Genomic DNA, 22,507 nt, shown 5'->3' with positions numbered 1-22,507 from the left:
TCTAAGTCCTTCTAAAATTTTATCTTAAGGTGTTCTACTAACCCAATCTGAAATGCGTAAGCACTAATATCATTAAAGGTGTCTTGTTTCACTATAAATATCAAGGTTGTGATTCAAGTTCTTACTATTTTCACATCCATAATATCATTTTTCTACTCTTTGTCCACAATGATCCTCACCCCATTTCTTGATCTAACATTTTAAAATTTGACATGATGTTATGTTTTAAATACATCATATAAGAGAAATAATTGTCAAGCAAAATTCAATAATTAATTATATTTATTTAATAATCTTGTCAATAAATAATTAAATAATTAAAACTAACCTAAATAATTGAAATTGGAAAAAAAATAGCCCGGAGTTTGCAGTCGTTTACCTAGATAGACAGCGCCGCTAGCTAGCTAGTGTACTTCACCTTCCTATTAAAACAAATATTTAACTTCCAAAAACTATGTAACAATATAAATACATATCAACTCTTTATTGAATAAACATATGTCCTTAATACCTCGAGTAAAATAACCCGTGGCTACTAACCACATCAATTTTGCATCAAAAGCTTTATTCCTTTAAATTTGCATCATTTTGTTGCTGATAAAAGTAGTCCATGCACCATTAATTTTGCAGAACAATTACATAATAGGATGTATATAGGACTCCTTTTACTACAGTATTAGTTGAACAAAAGAGTGATAGGATGTTTACTAAGAGTCGTACGTAATACATCTTCAACTTATCAATGTGAAGGAATTTCAAACTTGGACAATTACCAAGATGTTGTAACTGGAAATCAAGAAGAACCACTACAATAAATAATTGGTGGTATGAGAAGCATAAATTATCATAGACAAAAATATAATCTGTAGTCTGTAAGCGCTCAGGGTAATCGTAAGATGGAGTCCTGACTCATCCTTGCATCTGCTGTTTTGGTTTTGAAGAGTGTGAAGGGCTAAATTCTTGAGCAGCCGATCTAGTAATGGTTCATCATTTGTTGAGGGGAGTTGTAGCAGAGTTGCTGATTGCTAAAAGCATATCAGAGGACAAAGTCTTGTAGTTTGAAAGTGTAAGGGCCATTGTTGCTGTTGTATTTTGTATTAGTACTGTGTTTTGAATTCTTGGCGCATCTTGTATTTGGTTCTTATTTTATTAATGATATTGCTTTTCTTATTAAAAACTATATATTAAAGTTAAAAATTTATTATAAGCTAATTATTAAAAACTACATATTATTTTATTACGATATTAATGGGTGCTTTTAAATTAAACAACGATTGCAATCATTTTTAAATTAACTTCTAAAAAAAATCATATTTTGAATTAAAAGGTCAATTCTTTTTTATATTGGATTACAAAAAGTAAAACACAAACAAATTCAAAATTTAAATATTATGAACATTGTTGCGGGTTCGTCCTTAGATAAAGTCTATAACTAAAATATGCGCTTACAAAAATTTTATTCACGAAATATCGATGACTTAGCCGTCTCTAAATAAAATTTTAATAACGGAAAAAGGTCGTGGATAATCGTTGGTGAGTAATTTAAACCTTTTTCGAAAAAATATAAGAAAATAGTAAAGTACATAAAATCTCTAAAAAGATCATTAAATCAAATTCAATCCCTCCTAGGTTGCAATCAATACTAATAATTGACATTAAAGCAGATTATAGATAACTTGTTCGTAATATCTAAAAGATGACCTTTGCTAACACGGTTTTTAGAGATGGTAGTAGTAACAAACTTGCTCATAATATCCAAAAGATGACTTCTACTATCACGGTTTCTAGAGATGGTGGTAGTAACAACAATCTCCTTATTTTGTTGGTGAACATTATGATTTTTGAAAGATTTGTATGTAAGCATACTTCAAAGCACAAGGAGAAGCTATATGAGATGGTGTTGAAAATGGTCATTTCATTCATACAACAGTCAATAACAATGTAGAACAAGTCAATTCAAAGGCTCATGGAATGATGATGATAAGATGAAAGTGTTATTTGACGAGAAGAAAAAGAATATGCTTCATGTTAGTTGTTAAACAATCTATTTGTTAATTTGTGGCAAGGAGGAGACGTCTAAAGAAATAGTAAAATATCGTAAAGTGGTGTGATTTTAAGTGGAGGCGTGCCTCCCTTTTATAGTAGTTGAAAAAACCAAAAATGGAAATGATTTATGGGTCGAATTAATAAGTCAATCGATTGGCACAAAACCCCAATCGGTTGACCAACGCATTTACAATCATGAGCAATCCCAAATAGGAAAGTTTGGATATAGAGTCGTTGCAAGTGATTAATGTGTTGTCCTTATTATTTAGGTAACCAATTAATACTCTTACAATTGATTGACTTAATACTCCAATAGATTTGTTGGCTTAGAAAAGTTTTTTCAATCGATTGATACAACTTACCAATCGATTAGTTAGTTCCAAAATAGTTTGAAAATGTTTTGGACCGCTTTATAATCATTTGGCTCTAGCTTAGAAAATAATTTCCAAGATAAAAGCATTTTCAAAACTGTTTTTTTTTTGTGTACATGCGTGTGTGCGTGCGTGCGTGTGTATGTGCGCGTGTGCAAATTTTCTTATTACTTCTCAACTACTTTAATTTGATTATATAAGTACTTTTGATCTTGAGTCTCTTTTTGATGGGGCATGAAATAATTTTTTGGATAGATCACCATCATCAAGACTGAAAGCTATAGCCACCGACTATAAACATCGTTGTTGTTATCAAAACTTCAAATAGATCTTCAACGATATTTTCAACTTTGTAGCTGCAAGCACATAGATCCACACATATGTCATTGGTCCAGTATTGTACTATCCTTAGATATTGACTCATGATTCCCTTATTTTCTGTTGATGAGGTTTACCATGTTGGTCATGGTGTGCTTGGAGAGATTTGTAGAATACTCAATTCATTCTAGGGAATTTCTAGGATTCAAATATTGGCATGACCTTGTTAGGGGTGTCTTGTTTGATATGTTTTGACATGCTTAAGTATTTGTGAAAAGAGTGGTGTTTTTGAATTTCTTGATCTATCATTAGAACGAAAGGTAGTCACTTAGACTGTCAGATATAATAGTATACAATTGGATTGGAGGAAAACATGCATATGTAGACTCAATTGGGTTTTTCCCACTTGTGGGACTGAGGACTATCGGTTTAATTATGTGATAGATATCTCTCAAATTCGCTTCAAGTAAAGTGGTCAAACATGACAAAACGTGTTCAAATAATCAACATGCTTTTATATTATTTACTTTTGACACGTTTTACTTCCTAGCACCAGAGAAATTGGATTTTATGCAAAAAAAAATCATGGCTCATGCAGAATAATATTATGTTACATAGAGCTATGAATATAATTTTTTAAAAGATTTGACAAATATAAAATCAATCCATTAATTGACAACAACATTTTTTTTATTATAATAATGACATTGAAATCAGTCCATTAATTGACAACAACACTTTTTTACCAATTCAAATTTACTATTATTGTAAATCATGACATTGAAAAAAATAAAAGAGATTAATTGGCATTTTCATTTAATTTAATGGTAGTCAAAGTAAAATTATAGTAATGATTTATAAATGTTTATAAAAATAAATATAAATAAATAAATTTTAATGTCAAAAAGTATTTTAAATTATTGTTATAATAATAATAATAATAATAATAATAATAATAATAATAATTATTATTATTATTATTATTATTATTTTTATTATTATTGTTGTTGTTATTTTGACGGTAAATCACTAGATTCTACAATTATTAGTTTGACGTGGAAGTAGATTTGTGCCCATGTTCTAGGTTTTGCAGTTCCTCTAGTTGATTGGGAGCGGGACCTGCTCACTTGACTTGACATTTAAGGTGTGTTGGCTATCCAAGTGCCCTTCTTTTGTTTTGCAGGAGTTTGTGTCTACCTCTATCCAGTTTGCTCTCTCTAGTGGCCTATTCAACCCGAGGTTTCAAGATATATTGGTTGTTATAGCTAGCTGGTTTCTGATTCATTTGTTCGAGTTATATTGGTTTTTCTTTTCTGATTGTCTTTTAATTTGTATTTTTAGAGGATGTTTAGATTGGTTTTGCGTGTGGTTGGTTAGAATGCTGGTTTTTTCTCTCGTGTAGGCCAGTTTCTGTCTTTAGGATGGTGTTGGTTTTGGTTTTTATTTTCTATTTTCCAAAACTTACACCGATCGAGTCTAAGAAATCTAACTTTGAACTTATGATGGAAAATTTTGTGTTGATGCATACCCGTCAAAACAATGGGTTTAGAAATAAAAACCTCCTCACCAATGAAGCGTTTAGGCAGTTAAACACCAAGGTTACCAATGTTGTCACTCATACCAAAATGTTGGAAACTCAAATCTCCCAAGTAGCACAACAACAAGCTTCTTCTACCGTCTCTCCCAGATCATTTTCGAAGCAACCCGAACAAAATCCTAAGGACATTTGAATGTCGTGCCAACCCATAGTCGTAAGCAAGCGGATAGTTCTAGTGAGAGATAGAAAGATAGAGGTTGAAATGAATGTGACAACACCATCCAAAAAGGAGGTTGTTGAAGAGGTTGAGAATGAAATACCTTATGTTGCTCCTCCTCCCTACAAATATATTATTCCTTTCCCACAAAGGCCTGTGAAAGCCAACTTGGAGGCCCAACTCAAAAAGTTTGTGGAACTTCTTAAACACCTCCACCTCAACGTGCCTTTCACCGAGGCACTAACTCAAATGATGTCATATGTTAAGTTCTTAAAAGGGAATCTCTCCAATAAAAGAAGGCTAAAGGACCATGAAACCCACCAGTGTGTATTTGTAGCTTCCCAATAGATCAATTAAGAATCCTGTAGGTGTGTTAGGGGATGTCCCGGTGAGAGTTGGAGAGTATTATGTGCCGATTGACTTTGTTATAATGGACATCAATGAAGATTATCGCATCCCAATAATTTAAGGTAGGCCTTTCTTAGCTACAGCAGAGACCATCATAGATGTCAAGAGATGGAAATTGACTTTCGAATTAGGAGAGGAGAAGATTGAATTTTTTATCTAGCAAAACTATTAAAAAAACCACTCTTTAAGGGATTCTTGTTGTTTGGTTGACTTGCTAACTGGTTGTGTTCAAGGGAGTGCATCGAGACCTCCTCTAACCACTAAGTTGGAAGAGAGTTTATTTGGCGATGCTAAGGTTGAGAAGGTTGATAGCAAAGCCAAGACTTATGGAGAGGCCTTGGAAGAAAATCTTATCCCTACTAACCAAGGCCTTAATGTGCCTGCTATGAAAGGTAATAAGCCCAAGAACAATAAGGCTCGTCTAGGGGTAAATAATAATAAGCCTAAGGAAAAGAAGAGATTGAAAGAGAAAGTTTGTGAAAATATGAACCAAAAGTATGAGCCTCCACATCGGAGGAAACGAAAGGAAGAAGGATACATGTCATGGATGAATAGAGTTAATTAGGTCCCGACAATGGCTATGGGACATGCTATGGATTCTAATTTGAAGGAAATATCCTATTGAGTTAAGGGTGTAAGTGGTCGAACTAAACGACCTTAAACAAAACGCTTTGTGGAAATTAACCCACGCTTTTTCGCATTAATTTATTTCTTTTTGTTTTATTTTTTTTTCGGTTAAGAAAAAATTCATAAGAACAAAGAAAGACAAGTGTCAATTGTCACCTTCATCTCATTTTTCTTCTGTCTTTCAGAGTTTGCTTGTTTGATTTAATTGGTATCTTCGTCTATTGATTGTGTTCCATTGTATAATCAAATGTACTAAGCAATATAGCTTATGAAAAAGAGTTACCATATTTTTTCATGAAAAAAATAACTTTAGCAGCGACAAACACGCTGCACCATGTATATGAGTGCAACCCGTTATAGGAATTTTACAGTCAACCTAAGCAAAAACTAGGGAAGGGATGGATGCACTTGATACATAATGCATGTGTAATTCAGAGTTTTATCAATGTGCATTATTTTGTTTATATCTAGGGTTTCATCCGTACAATTAAGGTGAAACTAACGGAAAATAAAAGTTAACATTTAAGGTTATAATTTTCATGAATAAATCAAAATCTAATTCGAACCATAAACAAATGGAAAATATTTCGTAAAATTATGCATTGTTACATGTTGAATTGTAAAATTGGAATATTTTATAATATTCTTCCAACCATAAAAGTTTACTATCAACGCTTATTTAATGAGAGGAAAGAAAAGAGTTTAATGCTTTAATTTTTTTCTACATATTGGTTCGAAATAAAAGTTACACTTTAGAGACCATAAATACTATTTAATTTTTTTCTACATATTGGTTCGAAATAAAAGTTACACTTTAGAGAACATAAATACTATTTTTTGGAGGTAAGACACTTGAGAAAGATGTAAAAAGATAATCAAAGTGACGACAGCTTATTGTAATGTTATTTACTTTTTTTTTCTTGTCTATTGTTATTATGACAGTTAACATTACGAGTAATCAAGTTTTCTTAGGTTTGACTCATATAAAATGTTATTTAATTTATATAAGACATGTAACTCGTTGAGTATTGATCATGGTAATCGTTAAGATGTTTGTGAATTGGTTAGGATGATTTTTTTCTTAGGTTGCATCCAACTTCAAAATCAATCAATAATCTTTGATTTGTGTTTAGTATTCAACACGTACTTCTAAAACTAAATTCATACTGAACAAACTCGTTCATCATTCATCAATGAGTTGAGTTTGAGGGTCATGTTTTTAATATATATTTTTTACTATAAATTAAGAAGTATTTTAATTAACACATTTGTTGTATGACAATAAAAAAAATTGAATAAAATTTATCAATTAATATTTAAAAATTCTATCACGATTCAAATTAAGAAAAAATATATATAAATTGTGTAAAAAATAATTTAAAGGGTATGGTATATCTCGATTTGAAAAAAGAAATCTAGTTTCTCAAATTTGATCAAATCTTAAGTTTTTACTAATAATAAAAACTATAATTCAATAAGGATTATATGAAATAATTTATAAAGAATAATTGAATTTGGTGGATTGTCTCATACCCATACATATCTCTAGTAATGGACTAATGATAGAATTTTCACTCTCTGTTCCAAATTCTAAGACGTTTTGCACCTTTTACATATATATTAAGAAATATAATGATTATTGTATGAGATTGTTAAATTATGTATGACTTTAAAATATTGTTCTTCATTTATTATAGATAAAAGAAAAATCTAAAGAATTATAAGAAGAAATAGTAATAAATGATAGAGGATATATTAGAAAAAAGTTATTATTTTGCATTGAAATTGTAAAATGACTTATAAATAAATTTATTTTTAGGAATAAATAAGTTTGTGCTCCTCCTAAATATATAAATTTTTACTTTTAGTCTAAAAAAATTCCTTTAAGTTTAATCTTTTAATGTTTTTTCGTCCACACTATTGATCCCTATAATTAAATTCCGTTGATGGAGGATGATATGGCATGTCACATAAATGTTGGAACGCCAATGTGATTGGGATGCTGACATGATATGTCACAACAATTTTGACCGTTTAATATTATTAATATTAATTAAATATATAGAGATGATAAGAAAAAGATGGAGATTCATAATAGAATTTGTCACTAATTTTATTGCAAAGATGAAAAAAATCGTCAACCCATAAATTGTTGTTAATCCATTATTATCTCTAATTCAATTTTGATCTACGACCATAAAAGGCTTCTATGATTCAATAAATGAGTCTGTTCAAATTTTCTTTTTAAGTAACTTTATAAATTTTCACTGCAAGAAAATATGTTATTAGCTACGACAAAAACCGCAGTTAATTTGAAGTGAATCTTTATTAAACATATTTAGTTGGAAATTAGTTGTGGATTTACTGTAGCTTGAATTGATTGCTAATTATCTAGACTAAACTTAACATTCAAACTAATATTTTATAATTCGAAGCTAAATAACAACTAATTTGTAGCAAATAAGAAAGTGTGAAACAAATTCATACCGTTAACCCTTAAAAGATTGAATATCACAAACAAAATTGAGCATAACAAATATGTACTCAAAAAAGGAACATAGTGCGTGCTACAAATTAGGCCATTGTTGAGAAGAAGAAGAAAAGGAATTACCCGAGGGTGAGTGTGGGATGGTTGCACAGATACAACAGAGGGTTTCCAAGAGAATAATCTAAGAAACCTTTTTTGGATCCGCGAGGGAAGCTAAGCAACCTAGGGTTACTACAACACAGAGAACAAAGGCAAATAAAGAGACAGAGGAATCACTATCTCTGAAGGCAGATAATATTGCGTTTTTTTTACAAGAATATTGCATTTGTTTTAAAATATGTAAGAATTAGCTAGAGAAATTTCAGTTGAGGTAAAAGCAAATTCATTCAACTACAAATTAACTAGAGTAAAAAATTATTGCAAAAGTATTGTAGCTAATCAATTAGTTTCTTGTTGTGTTTGTTTCAAAATTGACATATTTATTGAAATAGAACTTAATGTATTTTGCGATAATATTTTTATATAATTATAACTTTTACACAATTTTTATGGATTTAATCACAATAAAACACAATATCTTATAAAAATAATTCAAAATAATTTTATGATTGGTCAATTGTTTTTTAATTCATTTTTACATTCTAAAAAATAGTTTTTAAATAGATCTTCTTTTATTTTTAAATGAGACAATTTTGTTGGGACATCAATTCGGGGTTCAATATGATGAAGCATTTTTATATATATGATTAACTCATATTGTTTTCTAAATTACAATCCATAACAAATTAGTATAATAAAAATTTGAGATTAAAGGTAGTGCACTGATGGTAAAGAAATATTACACTGACATCCAATTTGTCAAATCATAACAGTATTTTAAAAATAAAAGTGTGATGTGACGGAATACACGGGTCTCATTGGTTGACAGTGTAAAAATATTTTATACTGTCAGTGCATATTCTTTTTTCTCTAAAAATTTATTGACATTTTTATAAAAATTTAAGATAGTCAAAATTTATTTCAAAAGAAATAAAATTAATTTGCGCAGGTTTTATTCTAATTTTTAATTAATTTCCATCACATTTTTCATTTGCATCGTTTAATGAAAACGGAAAAAAAAAACTATTCAAAAGCCAATTGATTAACAGAATGTTATTTAAACAACATGAAAATAAAGTTCAATTGCAGCGAGAGAAAATCCAATTCCGTTAAGCACATTCAACTCTTCTCTCAACAATTTACACCAAGGTAATCTAAAAACTCTCTTTCATAATTCTTTCTTCCTTCATAACTTCTTCTTCCATAATTGTTTCTTCCTCCATATTTTCTTCTTCCATAATTCTTTCCTCTTTGGTAACTAGTTCTTTATAGTGTAGAACAAAACTAATAATGCAAAGAGGTTCTTTATAGCTCTTGAAAGAATAATCTTGAAAAGAAATATAGAGAGTGAAGATTTCAATCAATCTTGAAAAGAACAGAGAGGTTAAAAAATAGCAAGAAAAAGGAAAACTGTGTAAAACTCTAATTTGTTTGGATGTTTTTGTTGTTGAAATTTGTAGGTGTTATGCATTGGCGCCATTATTTGCTCGGATGTGTATAGTAGTAGTCATTATCGTTGGGTATATGCTGTATTTGATGTATCAAAAAGTACCTAGGTGGTACATGAGGACTGATTTGTTATCCCTGGAACAATTATAGTCCTCATGTACCACCTAGGTACTTTTTGATACATCAAATACAACATATACCCAACGATAATGGCTACTACTATACACATCCGAGCAAATAATGGCGCCAGTGCATAACACCTGCAAATTTCAACAACAAAAACACAGCATCAACAACAAAAACATCCAAACAAATTAGATTTTTACACAGTTTTCCTTTTTCTTGCTATTTTTTAACCCCTTTGTTCTTTTCAAGATTGATTGAAATCTTCACTCTCCATATTTCTTTTCAAGATTATTCTTTCAAGAGCTATAAAGAACTTCTTTGCATTATTAGTTTTATTCTACACTATAAAGAACTAGTTACCAAGGAGGAAAGAATTATGGAAGAAGAAAATATGGAGGAAGAAACAATTATGGAAGAAGAAGTTATGAAGGAAGAAAGAATTATGAAAGAGAGTTTTTAGATTATCTTGGTGTAAATTGTTGAGAGAAGAGTTGAATGTGTTTGACGGAATTGGATTTTCTCTCGCTGCAATTGAACTTTTTGTTCATGTTGTTTAAATAACATTCTGTTAATCAATTGGCTCTTGAATAGTTTTTTTTTTTCCGTTCTCATTAAACGATGCAAATAAAAAATGTGATGGAAATTAATTAAAAATTAGAATAAAACCCGCACAAATTAATTTTATTTTTTCGTTCTTATTTTTCCTTTTCAATCCTCTCTTTTATCAGGTTAGTTTATTCAATTAGTTACTTTCCATTTATTTTTATTGTGATTATTTGATTTTGAAGGTAGAAAAAATAGTAATTTTAGATTTATTTGAAATTTTAGGGTGAAATCCTATTTTAGTTCCTGTGTCAATATTGATTTTAGATTTTAGATTTTAGATTTTATGGTGGAAATGAGGGTAACTTGTGTTCTTTATAAAATTATAATACATAAATAAATAAAATTTTATGGTGGAAATGAGGGTAACTTGTGTTCTTTATAAAATTATAATACATAAATAAATAAAATTTTAGGGTGAAATGAGATACTAATATATTGTATATACTACTCACTAGTATCAAAATTCCAAACAAGAATACTTTGGTGTTGGTGCCGATTTTTATACCTACTTTTTCTCACAAGACCAAATTGCAATTTGGAATCTTTCAAAGCAAAATTAGTATGTATTAGTATTGATATTTTTTATGATTAATTTATAATTTATTTAATTAAATGTAATTTATTTTCTTACTATTAATTTATAATTTGTTTTTAATTTTTAATTATTAATTTTTTATGATACTATATTAGAGAAGAACACAACATAATAAAATATAATTGAATATTAATTAAAGTCTTTTCTCCATGATTTAATTATTAATATTTTTTATGATTAATTTATAATTTCTTTTATTTAATGTAATTGATTTTTTTTTGTTATTGATGTAGGAACACAATTTCACAACAGGATAATTAGTAGATCATCGACGGACACAAAAGACATTGTGAGAAATTTCAGGTTTTTCTTATTATGCCTCCTAAGAATAGAAAATTTGAATGTGGAAATGATAAACGTAAGAAAAAGAAAAAAATTGAAGAGTTAATTAAATCTCTAGTAGGAGCTCTTGATAAAATTTTAATCAAAGAACCACAAGTTTCGAATGAAAGTCGTAATGTTGATTGAAATTCTGGTATGGTCAGAGTTCAGATGTTCTACACGAAGTCATGACATCTGATCCAACAATGTTACTAATACAGCAAGACAGTTATAAAAAATTAAAACCCAGTACTCATATGCACCCAGTCACAGATGTCACGACATCTGCTACTATACCACCATGGAAAGAAGAACATCCAGTTCTTTCCATCTAGTGCAAAGACACAGTAGAGATCAAACATAGCCCTTATGTTTATTGATCCTGCCCAGTTATCAACATGATGTCTCAACATTGATTTGAACATCACCTGTCTCAACATTACAGATGGGTGAACTGTAACAGACCAACCAGTCTATACATCAGTATCAGCAGTCAATGATGAATGTCATAACATTCTGTTTTGTATTCAGACTGCAGGCTATGTGTCAAGTCTGTTATTCCCTTCATCAACAGACTAGAAATAGACTGAGTTATCACAGACAAAACATAGTGTGCAGAAGGTAAAAACACCAGTAATTGTTAACCCTGTTCGGTACAACATTACCTACTCTGGGGGCATACCAAGCCAGGAAGAAGATCCACTATTAGCAGTATTAATTCAGAGTTAAACTCCCCCGTTTACAACTCTTCACTTAATCCCTACGCAATGCAATCTATACCTAGGCACTCCTAGATAGAAACCTCCAGTTTCCATTCCTATCACTACAATTACCATGTAATGCTTAGACAACTTGAACATGCTTCACAGCTTCGTTCAAGAACATAACAACTCTTGCCTACAGGCTTTAAGTTACAAATAATCTCATGCTTTCAAGCACTGAGAAACACCTGGTAACCTTCCCACAGGTTGGGAGGTTTACCTCACACACACACCCCTAATTTTTACATTGTTTGAGGCTTACAAAACCTAGGTTACAATCTGCTATTTATAACCTAACCACCCAACTGGATTCGGGCCTTCAGAAATCGCAGCAAGCTTCTCCTTTGCTGTTACAGAGCTGGCAGAATTCTTCTACTACAATCAAGGTCTTCAATCTTTTATTTCCTAAAAGATCTCCATATTTGAAAACTGTATATTCACCAAATCTTCTGATTGAATCTTCAAGATCTCCACATAGGAGTTAGGATATTCACCAGATATCCTAATTAATCATTTAACACAAACCAAAGTTAACTGATTCAGTTTTATACACATGTGAGATGTCACAGTCTCGATGTCGTGACATCTTACATGACATGTTGGTCCAGATGTTGAACTTCTTCAACCCAACATATTAAAACAACAGAGGTGATTACATTATTTGTTTTACAAAATTAATGCCAATCTTAAGGTACTAACAATCTCCCCCTTTGGCAAATTTTAGCTAAAACAAATAACCCAATATGGGTCTGCACTTCCTCTTTGTCACTGACAGCCCCATTACCACCACCACTGTTGGTGTACATGAGGAAGAAGATGTACAAGGCTCAGCTCCATCACAGCCCTTCCCCTTAACAGTAGGGCTTCCTGAAGAATATGTAATGCTGAGTACATAGATAATGTAACTCAGATCACATGACACAACTGTCTTCTTAACTCAGATCACAAGACACAACTGATATACCCAGTTAGTGACTTTTGTGTCTGAATCCATCTTCTCCTTGCTACCAGATATTGCTTGCTTCTGGTGCATCCTCAGGACAATGTTTCTCTCCCCCTTTTTAGCTAAACATTTATAAATGACACCTTCACAAAACCAGATCCAGGAGCAGTATGCCCAGATCTTAACAAACCCCATGGTTTAGAGAGAATGAAATGTCGCTCTTGTGAGAAGAGGAGTGTTGATACATCCTTTAAATAGGCCAGACCATACTTAGGAATTAACGGTAGGAGTAAATGCTTGGTTAAGATCCATAAATATTTGCTGAGAATCAGTCAGAGAATCACCACCAATATCCCAGACTATCTTTGAATACCTTTTATAGCTCTTGATTGTTTCTTTCCAGAAACAACAGTTCCAATACTATTCCATAAATGTTGTCAGACACGTTGCAAGCTATGTCTTAACATTTGATACTACTTTTGTCTGCATTCTTCATATATTCTCCCTATCACCATTTCCTAAAACCACTTTCTCACCTCCAATGGTAGCTTGACATCTAGCACCACACATCCACATTTCCTTATATGACTTCCAGCAGGTACATAGGATATCTTATGTTAAGACATCACATATGACATCTTGTGAACACTCTGTCCTTTTTGTTCACAAGGAAAACTAACAACAGTTAAACAACTTAACAGTAGTCTAATCAGCAGCAGAAGCAAAACAATTACTAGCTATGGCTACTAGTAATACACACATGTACAAGGGTACTTCTCCTCCCCCTAAATCTGTGCAACAAACAACAGAATTACTAGTTATGGATGCAACTAGTAAGACACACAAATGCACCAGGGTATTCCTTCTCCCCCTAAATTTGTGCACACATCAAATAACAGAAACTCCAGCACCTGTTCCACACAACTGTAATACACAGGCTCATTCTAATATAACATAATGAGACACACCCCATCCATATTTCCTTATGACTGTAAGTTTCAGAAGGAATTAACAATATTGTCCAAGGCAATGTCATGACATCCGGTCAGACATTCTTCTGCTCACTCAGCCTTGACACACACCAAAACATCCCATTAACTAACAAGGTTCCATACCTTGTTATCTGAGAACACATAGACCACAAGCTTGATGATTACTTGCAGTGCAAAGGCAGGACTCCCCCTATCTTGAACAACCAACTCTCCTCTTGAAACATGGAGATCACACATGAACATATCCAACACCCCTAGGTTGGACCTTTACAAACTTCTTGATTTAAAGAGAACCCAGACCACTTGATGAATGGAAAACATAAGACGCATCTTCATGTCTTCAAGAGCACACCCTCTGTTCAACCCTCTTGGCTGAACACATCCACACTCTGTGTCAATCTCTCTTCCAACCAGAACAGATAACCACTTCACAAAATGTTCTAACATGAGTTAGGACATCCTTCACAACATAACACCATCTGATAATCTTCAGCCATCACTGAGTCATTCGCTTGATCCATAAGAGACCAGACACAAATTGGGACATATACATTCTCATCCCATTACAAGAGATAGTCTTCCATATAAGCTCCAGCAGGTACAACCAATATCAGAAGCCTTGTCATTGTATGTGGCATTCTGAAACAATCCTGCTTGCATCTGTCCTTTAACTCCTTCCACACGCTCCAAGAGATGACTAGAAAACACCTCATTTTTTCTTCAACTTACTACTTTTCCCCTTCATGAATCCTCATATGAAAAAGTCAAATGCCATTCTTTTGACCTCTCCACGTTTATCAGACTTCTCCCAAAGATATTCTGACCTTCCAAGTGAGACTTGAACTTCAAGCTTTTTGAAGTATCCAATCTACAACCCTGTAGATCCTTCTATCTCAAGTTGATGTGCCACTTCACCAACTAAGATTCTGATGTTGAACCAAATGTCATACCATTGTGTTTTGACATCTAGCTGTTGAATTCAGCTCCTTCTTCTGCCACTTGAAGGATCTTCCTCCCTTCACAAAACAAGAGTTCAATGTTCTCATAGACTTGATTGTGGAACCAAGTTTGAGTAAACATCCTCCATCCTGCATGTCTGCAGTTAAGTCATCCAAGCTCACACCTTGATGAATCCCTGCTTCTTCTCCAAAGACATCAGACACTCTGATGCATGAGTCTTCAGAAGGACCAGTTAGAAACTATCCCTTCAGCTATACCAAGGATTCCACTTCCTACAGCAAGGCTGTTTCCATGATGTCAAGACTGCTGCCACTTGTTCTTGACTCCATAGTGTGCATTAGCTAATGCACTTCCTTACCTAGATCAGAAGTAAACTGATCCAAGTAACCACCATCAGGACTATGATGTTTTTCTTCTTCTTGTACACACCAAGGCTGAACATGTTTCTTGCTAGGAAACCTTTTCAGAGATCATATGCTTCTGCTGCCACCAAAGTGATAGATCATAACCCAAGGTACTATCCTTCCTGTGATTCTTCACAAGGTCTTGAAGACGAGATGTTCCAACATCTTTAAAAACATCAGTTATCTTGAGCTCCAAGGATAATCAATTAACCACTTGTACTTGGCACAAGTAGACAAAGATCTTAAATCCTTTCCCAGTTTTCCTTTCAGATACTTCCACCATAAGAATATTTTGAAAATATTCTTCTTGTGTCCACATCTTCTACTTGCAAGCACCTCAACAGTTTTGAGAATCTTTCCAGATTAGATTCACCCTTAGGAAAGAGAGAGATGAATCCTTCCTTGCAAATGTGTCACACAACACCAGAACCCATGTGACACAGGTCAACAGCCATCCAGACCCTAGGCTGACCAAACGTGAGGAGGTTAACCAAGACTCCCCCTCAAATTAACAATCATGGAAACTTCACACCAATATCCATGCATTGTACACAAATGTCTCAACATGACATACATCACCCCCTATCGGTGGCAATTAACTCTACGAGTTAATACCAATACATACTCCAATCACACCAATCAGACTCCAGCTGACCATAAGTACTGGTGAAAGAAAACAACACCCATCAATAGTAGCTATGCATTACCAGAGCATACTACCTCAACCAATCTTTGAATCTTCATATTCTCACTCCTTGAAAGAACTTTCACTTCTGAGTGTGGTGTTTGAATAACTAGATTCATGGTCCCAATCCTCTCAAATGAAATATCAATCAGGTTACCCCAGTATTGACTTCTAACATCCAGGGGACTTGTCTTCCAACACAGCATAGTACTTCAGAGAACAACTATCCAATCCTGATCAATCTATAGGAATAAGACAGACAGCAGGAAATTGCACCATGTCACATCTCAACCAGCTTCACTTCTAGAGATCAGACGTCTAAAAATGACCTTCTTGAGCACACACACAGTTGACCCTACCCTTGTCAACTTAGCACACACAGATGTCTCCTCTTCCAGGTCAGGAGTAGGTTCCAAACAAAAGTATCCCTTTGTTTCACACCTAAAAACATCTGCTCTTCAACCCGTAGCTGCATATGTGTTGAACAACATGTTCTAACATCACATAGAATATTAGTTCCACCTCCTTGGAAGTCTTCAAGGTCTTCATATACACTACCCAAGAGAGTAAAGGAATCAGTGATCAGGTGATCCTTACCATCCTGAAGTGAAAACGTCATGATGAGTGGACTTGAGGAGACTCAAGTATCTTTGACATCTTCAGTAGATTATGATGAAATCTTGAATACATCAGTCTTTCATCCACATGAGGGGAAACTACATCAGAGTTTGAGTTTTGCCAGGTATTATGCAGCGGAAATCATAATACAACTCAACCTATGACCACACACTTCACCAGATCAGCCTCCAAGAACATACCAAGTTTGAATATGTTTCAATACTGGCACGGTTGTCCCACACACGGGCTAATTGCCAACCCCTAGAGGCAGGTACACACAGATCCTGTCATGAATATGTTGGTGTAAGCCCTAGAGGCCAATACTTTTTGGTACTTGTATCGAATGATTTATTAATAATAAAAGGCATTTTCTTTATTATGGTTGATTAATAAAGTCCCTGGAATAGATAGTCCGTTTAATGTATTAAGTGTGACTTAATCATGAGAACACATTAAACATAAGGACACTATTCTTAAAGTATCCGTAGTCGAGCTTTAGTGTGAAGTGGGATAACATTAAAGCATTAAGACTATTATGTTTGTAGACTGATGATCACATCTCATGGATCATGGATAAAGAGTTATCAAGTCTTAAACATAGGTATGAATATTAGGAGTAATATTTATACCGGATTGACCCGCTATGAGAATACTATATAGAAAGTTATGCAAAGTGTCATAAGTTATTCTCATGGTGATAATGGTGTATACCACTCTTCGACCTGAAACCACTATGGACCCTAGATGTAGAGTCGAGTGCTTTATTGTTGATCCAACGTTGTCCGTAACTGGATAACCATAAAGACAGTTGATGGGTACTCCACGAAGCATGCTGAGGGACATGAGTGACCTAGATGGAATTTGCCCATCCTGCATAACAAGATAAATGTCTACGGGCCCAATATTGAACTGGACAAGGATGACACGGTCTATGTCTTGTGTTCAATATAGACATAAGGGCAAAAGGGTAATTATACACATAAGTATTATCACAGAAGGAATTGTCAGATCACATGACATTTTCGTGTCTTGGGTAGCAGTGATGTGTTGCTAGATACCGCTCACTGTTTATTATGTTAAATGCGTGATTTAATATAATTGTCAACGTCACGAAAACCTACAGGGTCACACACAAAGGACGGATTGATGAGAGATAGAGTAACTAAGGAATACCGTAAGGTACGGTGCCCTTAAGTGAATTATAGAACATCGTAAGGTACGGTGTACTTGAGTAGAATACGAAATATGGTAAGGTACCATGGGCTTAAGTGATTTTGGGCATATTATAAGATATGGGCCAAAATACACTTAAGTGGGCCTTTTAGCTTGAAGCCCACACAAGTGGTCCTATAAATAGAACCCTTGTGCAGAAGCATTTATTGCGGTTGCATTATTTTCGTTTTCTCTCTCTCTCTCTCTCTCTCTCTCTCTCTCTCTCTCTCTCTCACTCAAAGCCTTCATTCGTACCAGCTAGCACTGAGATTGAAGGAATCCGTTCGTGTGGACTGAGTAGAGACGTTGTCATCGTTCAACGTTCGTGATCGTTTCGTGGATCTGCATCAAAGGTTTTGATTGCCACAAGAGATCTGCACCAAAGGTTTCAATCGTCACAAGAGGTAAATATTCTATCACTGATCATGACCATTCGTAAGGATCTCTAAAGGAGAAAATTTTAATTTCCGCTGCGTTTTGGACCGCAATTCTCCTTCAGAATAGTCCATCACAGAACCTTCCACAGGTTCCAACAACAGTACTGACATAACTCCTTGCAAGATACCAGAAAGTATCACCCATGGATCTCATCCAGAAATAGAACAGGATGCCTGCTCTGATACCAATTGAAATTCTGGTATGGTCAGAGTTCAGATGTTCTACACGAAGTCATGACATCTGATCCAACAATGTTACTAATACAGCAAGACAATTATAAAAAATTAAAACCCAGTACTCATATGCATCCAGTCACAGATGTCACGACATCTACTACTAGACCACCATGGAAAGAAGAACATCCAGTTCTTTCCATCTAGTGCAAAGACACAGTAGAGATCAAACATAGCCCTTATGTTTATTGATCCTGCCCAGTTATCAGCATGATGTCTCAACATTGATTTGAACATCACCTGTCTCAACATTACAGATGGGTGAACTGTAACAGACCAACCAGTCTATACATCAGTATCAGCAGTCAATGATGAATGTCATAACATTCTGTTTTGTATTCAGACTGCAGGCTATGTGTCAAGTCTGTTATTCCCTTCATCAACAGACTAGAAACAGACTGAGTTATCACAGACAAAACATAGTGTGCAGAAGGTAAAAACACCAGTAATTGTTAACCCAGTTCGGTACAACATTACCTACTTTGGGGGCATACCAAGCCAGGAAGAAGATCCACTATTAGCAGTATTAATTCAGAGTTAAACTCCCCTATTTACAACTCTTCACTTAATCCCTACCCAATGCAATCTATACCTAGGCACTCCTAGATAGAAACCTCCAGTTTCCATTACTATCACTACAATTACCATGTAATGCTTAGACAACTTGAACATGCTTCATAGCTTTGTCAAGAACATAACAACTCTTGCCTACAGGCTTTAAGTTACAAATAATCTCATGATTTCAAGCACTGAGAAACACCTGGTAACCTTCCCACAGGTTGGGAGGTTTACCTCACACACACCCCTAATTTTTACATTGTTTGAGGCTTACAAAACCTAGGTTACAATCTTCTATTTATAACCTAACCACCCAACTGGATTTGGGCCTTCAGAAATCGCAGCAAGCTTCTCCTTTGCTGTTACAGAGTTGGCAGAATTCTTCTGCTACAATCAAGGTCTTCAATCTTTTATTTCCTAAAAGATCTCCATATTTGGAAACTGTATATTCACCAAATATATTCACCAAATCTTCTGATTGAATCTTCAAGATCTCCACATAGGAGTTAGGATATTCACCAGATATCCTAATTAATCATTTAACACAAACCAAAGTTAACTGATTCAGTTTTATACACATGTGAGATGTCACAGTCCCAATGTCGTTACATCTTACATGACATGTTGGTCCAGATGTTGAACTTCTTCAACCCAACATATTAAAACAACAGAGGTGATTACATTATTTGTTTTATAAAATTAATGCCAATCTTAAGGTACTAACATTGATACTATTGATAGTTTGCCTATTGAAAATGATAATCTTGATAGTGTGCCTATTGAAAATGATAATCTTGATAGTGTGCCCATTGAAAATGATAATCTTGATAGTGTGCCCATTGAAAATGATAATCTTAATAGTGTGCGTATTGAAAATGATAATCTTGATAGTGTGCCAATTGTTGATGAAGTTAATAATGATGATGATGCCGATGATGATGATGATGATGATGATAATGTTGATTATGATATATTTGATCTAAGAAATTGGGATCGTCTTCAACCTAAACTGATTGATTTATTAGTTGTGAAAGGTCCTAAAAGAGATAATTCTATTGTGAAGGGTCCTAGAGATAGTTTGAATAGACGTTTTACGGCTAATTTGTATACTAGAGCTTTAGCAAATGGAGAGGTGTGTGATAGAGATTAGCTTATTTATTCGAAAGAGCTTGATAGAGTATTTTGTTTTTATTGTAAAGTTTTTAAAAATGGGATTGTTAGGGGACAATTAGCAAATGAGGTTTATAGTGATTGGGTACATGTTGGTGAAAGAATTAAAGAGCACGAGTTAGGCATGGAACATGTTAAAAATATGACTACTTGGTATGAGTATCGCAAAAGGCTGCAAAAATTTCAAACTATTGATAAAACAACTCAAAGATTAATTGAGAAAGAAAAGGATCACTGGAAAAATGTTTTAAAAAGAGTTATTTCAATAGTGAAATTTCTTGCTAAACATAATTTAGTCTTTCGTGGTTCTAAGGAGAAATTGTACGAAGATATCAATGGAAACTTTTTGGGTTTGATTGAAATGTTAGTTGAATTTGACCCAATCATCCAAGAACATGTTAGACGTGTTACAACTCAAAAAGTTCATATTCATTATCTTGGGCATAACATATAGAATGAGTTGATTTCATTGCTTGGTTCTGCGATTAAAATTTAAATCATTAGAAAAATCAAACAGGCAAAGTATTTTTCAGTGATACTTGATTATACTCCTGATGTTAGTCACCAAGAGCAGATGTCTTTGATAATAAGATATGTGGGTATTTCTTCAGCTTCTGTTAGTATTGAGGAATCATTTTTAGGATTTTTGAATGTGAATGATACAAGTGGTCAGTGACTTTTTGATGTTTTACAAAATGAATTGAAAGAACTTGGTCTCGACCTATTTGACGTGAGAGGGCAAGGTTATGATAATGGGTCCAATATGAAAGGTAAACACCAAGGTGTGCAAAAGAGATTTTTAGACATAAATCCGAGAGCCTTTTATACTCCTTGTGGTTGTCATAGTCTTAATTTAACATTGTGTGATATGGATAACTCTTGTATTAAAGCTAAGATTTTTTTTGGAGTTGTTCAACGCATTTATACAATTTTTGCCAATTCTACTAAGAGATGGAAAATTTTGAAAGATAATGTAAAAGGGTTGACTCCAAAATCATTGTCATCCACTCGTTGGGAGAGTCGTGTAGAAAGTGTCAAAGATATAAGAACTCAAATGTTAGAATTTACAGAAGCTTTGCTTGAAGTGTCAGAAAATGATCTTGATCCTAAAATACAAAATGAAGCTAAATCCTTAGCAACAAATGAGCTTGGTGATTTTGAGTTTTTGATGGCTATAATTATTTGGTTTGAAATATTATCTGCAATTAATTCTGTTAGAAAGCTTTTACAGGAAAAGGATATGCTTATTGATGTTGCTATGCAAAAAATCAAAGGGTTGATTTCGTATTTTAAGGGATATAGAGAAACAGATTTTTATAAGGTATTGATTAACGCTAAGGAAATTGCGGTGGAATTGAATATTGCCCCAATATTTCCTCAAAGGCGTATAATTAAAAGAAAAAGGCAATTTGATGAGAATTTGAATATCCCATCAGTCGAGCTATCAGAAGAAGAATCATTCAGGATTAATTATTTTCTTTACCTTGTTGATCTAGTTGTTATTTCTCTTAATAAGAGGTTTGAGCAATACCAAGAGTATGAAAGTATTTTTGGTTTCTTGTTTACTTCTCACAAGTTACAATCATTAGATGATGCAACTTTGAAGTCTTGTTGTACTAATTTTGAGTAGGCATTGAAACATAATGAGCAACCTGATATTGATGGGAATGATTTTTTTGCAGAGTTGAAGTTACTAAGAGAAACGTTGCCTGAAGAAACCATAAGACCTACTGATATATTATTATTTTTAAAAGGCTTGGATTGTTTTCCTAATACAGTAATTGCATATAGAACCTTATTGACTATTCATGTGACAGTTGCTTCTGCAGAAAGAAGTTTTTCAAAATTGAAGTTGTTAAAGACTTACTTGCGGTCTATCATGTCACAAGAAAGGCTTAATGGATTGGCATTAATAGCTATTGAAAATGATATTTTGGAGACAATAAAATATGAAGACTTAGTTGACGATTTTGCTTCAAAAAGTGTTCGCAGGAAGGCTCTTTTTATGTAGTTAGATAATTTAAGTTGTAAGAAAAGGTGTTAGTAGTTTAAACAATACCTTTGAACTTTTTGGTACTTCATTTGGTTAATATATAATTTTATCTTTTATTTGTCATTTTTAATCATTAAAATTATATATATATATATATATATATATATATATATATATATATATTTAGGCTCATTTTTAAAATTAGAACAGGGCCTCTGAATTGATTGGACCGGCCCTATATATATATATATATATATATATATATATATATATATATATATATATATATATATATATATATATATATATATATATATATATAAAGGTATATT

The 22,507-nt window shown here is 33.2% G+C and overlaps 1 pseudogene; it reads left to right on the top strand.

Moving 5' to 3' along the window:
- Positions 1-1,696: 1,696 nt before the first annotated feature.
- On the top strand, positions 1,697-22,193 carry LOC127093648 (uncharacterized; annotated as a pseudogene).
- Positions 22,194-22,507: the final 314 nt, after the last annotated feature.

This window comes from Lathyrus oleraceus, chromosome 6 (assembly GCF_024323335.1).
Source record: "Lathyrus oleraceus cultivar Zhongwan6 chromosome 6, CAAS_Psat_ZW6_1.0, whole genome shotgun sequence".
Lineage (NCBI taxonomy): Eukaryota > Viridiplantae > Streptophyta > Magnoliopsida > Fabales > Fabaceae > Lathyrus > Lathyrus oleraceus.
Note: the sequence above shows the minus strand (reverse complement) of the source record. Positions and strands in the feature narration are given on the sequence as shown.